The sequence below is a fragment of the Myodes glareolus genome, chromosome 3, assembly GCF_982192425.1.
Source record: "Myodes glareolus chromosome 3, mMyoGla1.1, whole genome shotgun sequence".
NCBI lineage: Eukaryota > Metazoa > Chordata > Mammalia > Rodentia > Cricetidae > Myodes > Myodes glareolus.
The window spans coordinates 7,390,484-7,396,488 of record NC_142028.1 but is presented as its reverse complement, the minus strand read 5'-3'; the positions used below and the strand labels follow the sequence as shown (position 1 = coordinate 7,396,488).

Below are 6,005 nucleotides of genomic sequence, written 5' to 3'. Positions count from 1 at the left end.
GGGCCCGGGACTGATGCTGGCTTCCTCCTGCTTTGATCTCTTCCCCACATAGACCATCCTAGCAGGTTAATGTTTGCACTCGAGCCAAGCTGTCTCTGGTACCCACTGAATGGTCAGTGTGCTACACAGCAGTCTCGCTGGCTAGGGGAGAATGGGTGCCGAGTGCAAGGTGACCCAGAATGAAGAGTGATGTCGAAACATTCACGATGGGAATAGCCAGTGAGTTTCCAGCTGTGTTGGGGGCGGGACTTCCTGTACTAATGCTACCCGTGCTTCCTATGATTGGCAGTCCAAAGGAGAATGCTTAAGGTCTTGAAACAGACTCCACACCCTCTCCGTGCACACGTCAGTCACCCAGCTCTCAATGCAGAACAGCCTCCAAGTGAGCTGCAGGTGTTACCGGCTGAGCGTGGGAAGCTAGCCAGGCCCGAGTCAAATAGGAATCCACGTGTTTATCTGAGACAGCCTGAGTGAGGCCCGGGGTTACTCTGTTTAAACGCCTGTGTTTTCATACGCTTTCGCTGTTCCTTTTGAGATCTAACGAAGTTTAAGCTCACCACAATTTCACAAAGTCACACTTGATCGAAAAGCCACAGAAAGTTATGGTTCGGGTCTTGGGGTGTCTCTGTCTCTTTCTCTCTGCTTTACTTTTCAGAGACTTGACTTCAGCCAGAAACAACTAGAGATAATTATGCTGCTGCAAGATGCTGTCCACCAAGAGGAGGCTCCACTAAGACAGCTCAGGGCTGTGGAGACCTCGGCAAGATTAAACTCTGGGGAAATTGTGAAGTTAAAAAAAAAAAAAAAAAAAAAGGAACTGTTCAGTTGTCCCAGGAGGCTGGCTGCAAGCGTGAGTGGAGGAAGTGTGGGGTATAAAGAAGGCGGTGTCAAACAGCCCAGCGAAAGAGGGGAGTACAGAGCCATACATAGCTTGCTTCTCAGGACTCTCTGGGGTGGAAGGAGCTGGGCGGGCTGTGCCCGTGCAAACAGAATTGCAGAAGTAGAGCCCAGGCTCTGGCTTATCACTTCCCTGAGAAGAAAAGCACATTTCCAGTTAGCTTCCTGTGCCCGAGCGCGAGTGCCCAGTGCCCTCCACGCTGCCCAAACCCAGACCGCCCCGAGCAGAAGCGCCGCAGGTGGAGGACCAGGCTGTGGCCTGTGGAAGAGCTGAGTCCCTTTGACATAAACTAGGGGAATTCTACAGAACCTGCAAACTGAAAGCGCCAAGCGCCAGACTCCGAGCAGAAGACCAGGACCTGCCGTGTAAGTAGCACGTTCCTCGCCAGTTCCTGTCACCCAGGCTGGGGCAGGACCTCTGCCATTTTCCTGGAACCCAGCTGCTGGGTTACCCAGTGAACAGTTTAGGAAACCGCCGCGGAGGAATCTCATAGATCTCTACCTCCTGCTAGGAACACGATGGCAATGTTAGTTTCCCTTGGCTTTGCTGAAAGTGTCTATGGTTGTATTTCCTTTTAAAATGAAACAAAGCAGGGTTTAGCTCAGTGGCCGCACATTGTCCTTGTGTGCAAGAGCGTGAATTAATATTAAACAGGTGAAAATTGCTTTTAAAAATGTAACATGTACCTAACATATATGTGTATACGTGTGAATCTATATGCACACTTTAGTCTTGGTTTTGTTTTGTTTCTGAGACAGGGTCTCACTGCGCAACCCTGACTAATCTAAAACTCTTTGTAGACCAGGCTGGTTTCGAACTCACAGAGATCCATCAGCCTCTGGCTCCAGAGTACTGGGGTTAACAGCATGCTCCACCGTGCTCAGATCCACTTTACTTTTTGATACTGCGGTATTTAGAATGTTTGGGTGTCAGTCAAGGGCATATGCTAATTTACTAAAAGGCATGTAAGAAGACAACTGTCAAATTACAAATGTCAGGCTATTTGTAAAACTGCTTTATTCTAGACATGTGGAATGGAAAATGGATGCTTCTTTATCTTACCCCTTATGAACAGCTGCTTTTGTTCACAAACTTCTTATTCTAGCATCGTGGATCTTCCTTTTATAGAGCGTCCTTGTGGAGGAAGAAGCCGACCCTAGGGTAAAAGTGCCCTGTCTGGGCTTGTTGTGGATTCCTGTGCCTCTCCCGCTCCCCCATTGGTCTGAGGAAGTGGCTGAGGAGTTGGAGGAATTGCCTTGTTTTAAATAGCGATGTTATGGCGTATCTTATTGTTGCTGTCTTTTGCTTTCTGAACTCACTGGGTGTCAGTGTTTCCAAAAGCACTAAAAACCGTATTTGAAATCACGAAGGCTAATGCTGTTATTGCTGGGGACTTTGAAGAAAGTCTTCTTGTGATCAGGGCTGCTGTGTGGAGGCGTGAAAAGGCAGCTGTGCCCAGTTTGGTGTAAGTCATGTCTCCCTTAGACCCCATGCTCAGAACACTAACCCACTGGACACTCTGTCTTGATGAAATTGACGTTACAACCCACAGTTTATGAGTGGGTGAGACTTCGTGCCCCCTCCTGCAATGGCTTCCCTGTAGTGTCTGTTCAGGAGAGTCAGCTGCTATAACTCATCCCAAAGTGGCCATGGTGGGCTCCCCCCTGGTAATTATCCTCTAGCCCAGCCTGTGGGGACCGTTGGTTCAGATATCATTTAAGCCGTGCCCCTGGTTCGAGTGCATTTCTTCCCATGTCTGGATGCCACGGGGACTCTTCCTTCCTCCCCTGACCTGCGCTTAAGCGACCAGGATTCGTTAAACCCACAGGTATTTGTACGTTTCCTCTCCAGAGAGGCGCAGCTGTGGTGGTGGGGGGTTCCACTTAAGGCCATTTCCTCATGTGAAGGTCTTTCTCAAAACCTGTTAAAATCAAACTTTGGGCAAAGAGGGAAGTTAGTTCATGTTTTCAAAATGTTCTGCACAGCAGGTAGACGACTTGGGACAACAACAAGGGAGGACAGTAGACACACACACACACACACACACACACACACACACACACCACTGCCACAGAGGACAGTACCCCCCCCCCCCCACACACCACTGCCACGGAGGACAGTAGCCACACACACACACCACTGCCACAGAGGACAGTAGACACACACACACACACACACACATACACACCACTGCCTCGGAGGACAGTAGCCACACACACATCCCCCACCACCACCCATGCTGCTTGCGTTGTGAGTCAGACGCTTGAATTCTTGAATCGGAAAGAAAACTATTCAAATGTCCTCAACTGTTCTGAAACTCTCCAGTTAGTTGAATAAATTAGCAAGTGTTTTCTGACCGATCTCAAACTCATCTGCCAGCTGTGGGAAGCTGGGGTTGGTTTTTCCAAACGTTCAGACCAGCGATGACAAAAGTGCACGAAGTAAAATTAGGAAGTCCTTGATAACATTTGGGGCGGCATCAGGCTGCCTGGCACATGAAGTGATTAAGGGCGCACTTGACTCCGAGGGAGGAACCTTAAAACTGTTAGCTGGCTCCGGTGGTGGCACATATATTTTCTCTTTAAATTGTATTTATCTTTGTGGCCATCTGCATGTTTTCTTTCTTCTTTGATTATATATAAGTATCTTGTATTGATAGGCAACACTAGCTATCTGTTTCCTTGTTGTTGTTTGTTTCTTATTTATTTTGTGTGTATTAGAATTTCCCGCATGTATGTCTGAGCCCCATTTGTGTGTCTGTCACCTGAGGAGGCCAGAAGAGGGTACTGGATCCCCTGGAACTGGATTTACATATGTTTACTTAAGGTTGTGTGTCATGTGGGTGCTGGGAATCAAACCCTGGTCCTCTGGAAGAGCAGCCAGTGCTCTTAACTGTTGAGCCATCTGGAACTTTCCAGCCTCTCCTGTACTGTTTTGAGACAGGGTAAATGTAGTCCAGACGGGCCTGGAAATGGCTATACAGCCAAACATGACCTTGAATTCCTGGCCCCTACATCATCCTCCTTGATGTAGACCCTAGGATTGCAGCTTCATGTCGCCGTGGCTATACTGGATTATCAACAGGTATTTACTTGAAAAGGAGATGGAAAGACATTCTTAGATGGAGGACACACATTCAGCGCGTACAGGGCTTCTTATCTATAGGAAACACAGACTAGAGCTAATCTGGGCTCTTAGGCTGCATCTTGACAAGACGCAAGAGGACTGCCTGTAGGAACCAAAAAGTCCTGTATTGCGGGGAGAGCCTGTGAAGGGCCGTCTCATTTGTGAACAGTGTCTGCGTGTGAATGCCACAGGTTGGGAAGGCTTCCCACAACACTGTCTTGTGGAAAACTGTTCTTGATGTTTTTTTCATGTAGAGAGAGTGGCACTGGAGAGGGGCATACCTGAGGACAGGGGACAGATGTCGGATGACAGTCACATGTCCTGAGAATAAAGGGATGGCAGCTGAAGGAAGAGGAGGCTGGGTGACTGAGACAGATAAAAGGCCCTGGGAATTAAGTGTGGGGTCCATGTCTGTATTCCCAGGGCATGATGTGGAGTCAAGACTAGCCTGGGCTGCATAGCAGAACCCTGTCTCAAAATAAACCAAAAAAAGAGACAAACGGTTGGGATGATGGTGACACAGGAAACAAAGCCAAAGAGCGCTTGCTCAGCAGTTCTGATGGGGTAGAGGACCAAGCTTTCCCAAGACGCAGATACAGATGTGGGATGGCTCAGGATATAAAAGCTCTTTTTTTAAAATTGATATTTATTGAACTCTACATTTTTCTCTGCTCCCCTCCCTGCCTTTCCACTCCCCCTTCAACCCTCCCCCAAGGTCCCCATGCTCCCAATTTACTCAGAAGATCTTGTCTTTTTCTATTTCCCATGTAGATTAGATCTCTGTAAGTCTCTCTTAGGGTCCATATTGTTGTCTACGTTCTCTGGGATTGTGGTTTGTAGGCTGATTTTCTTTGCTTTATGTTTAAAAACCACCTATGAGTGAGTACATGTGATAATTGTCTTTCTGTGTCTGAGTTACCTCACTCAAAACAATGTTTTTCTATTCATTTTCCTGCAAAATTCAAGATGTCATTATTTTTTTCTGCTATGTAGTACTCCATTGTGTAAATGTACCATATTTTCCTTATCCATTCTTTGGTCGAGGGGCATTTAGGTTGTTTCCAGGTTCTGGTTATGACAAACAAAGCTGCTATGATCATAGTTGAGCACATGTCCTTGTGGCACGATTGAGCATTCTTTGGATATATACCCAAAAGTGGTATTACTGGGTCTTGAGGTAGGTAGTGTTCTAATTTTCTGAGAATTCGCCACACTGACATTCAAAGGGGCTGTACCAGCTTGCATTCCCATGAGCAATGCAGAAGTGTTCCCTTTCCCCCACATCCTTTCCAGCATAAGTTGTCATCAGTGTTTTTGATCTTGGCCATTTTTGCAGGTGTAAAATGGAATCTCAGAGTTGTTTTGATTTGCGTTTCTCTGATGATCAAGGATATTGAACATTTCCTTAAGTGTCTTTCAGATTAGATTCCTCTGTTGAGAGTTTTATATTTAGGTCTTACTCCATTTTTTTTATTGGATTATGTGTTCTTTTGGTGTCCAATTTCTTGAGTTCTTTGTATATTTTGGGGATCAGTTCTCTGTCTGATGTGGGGTTAGTGAAGCTCTTTTCCCATTCTGTAGGTTGTTGTTTTGTCTTGTTGACCGTGTCCTTTGCTTTACAGAAGCTTTTCAGTTTCAGGAGGTCCCATTTATTAATTGTTTCTCTCAGTGTCTGTGCTGCTGGGGTTATATTTAGGAAGTGGTCTCCTGTGCCAATGCGTTCAAGTGTGCTTCCCAGATGTAAAAGCTCTTGCCATCAAGCCTACAACCTGAGTTTGAATGCCAGAACTAAACCCAATTCCCACAAGATGTCCTCTGATCTCCATATGTATGTTATAGTATGTGCCCATGCACACACACACAATAAGTGTGAAGAGTAGTTTGGATATAGATGAGCTAATGCAGATGGTATGGGATGTGGCTTAAGGGCAGGGGGCTGACATTTGCAAGAACAGCTGACAAAGCTGGACAAGTCACCTGA

The 6,005-nt window shown here is 46.6% G+C and overlaps 1 protein-coding gene across 4 annotated transcripts in view; it reads left to right on the top strand.

Annotated features, from left to right (window-relative positions):
* Window positions 1-899: 899 nt before the first annotated feature.
* Irag2 (inositol 1,4,5-triphosphate receptor associated 2) overlaps window positions 900-6,005 on the top strand; it is a 51,880-nt gene continuing 46,774 nt past the window's right edge. For 3 of the 4 annotated variants that reach the window (XM_087903967.1, XM_048432641.3, XM_087903964.1), the window contains exon 1: window positions 900-1,263. The gene's annotated coding sequence lies outside the window, so the exon portion shown is untranslated. The remainder of the gene's footprint in view (window positions 1,264-6,005) is intronic. The other variant, XM_087903965.1, reaches the window with a different exon arrangement.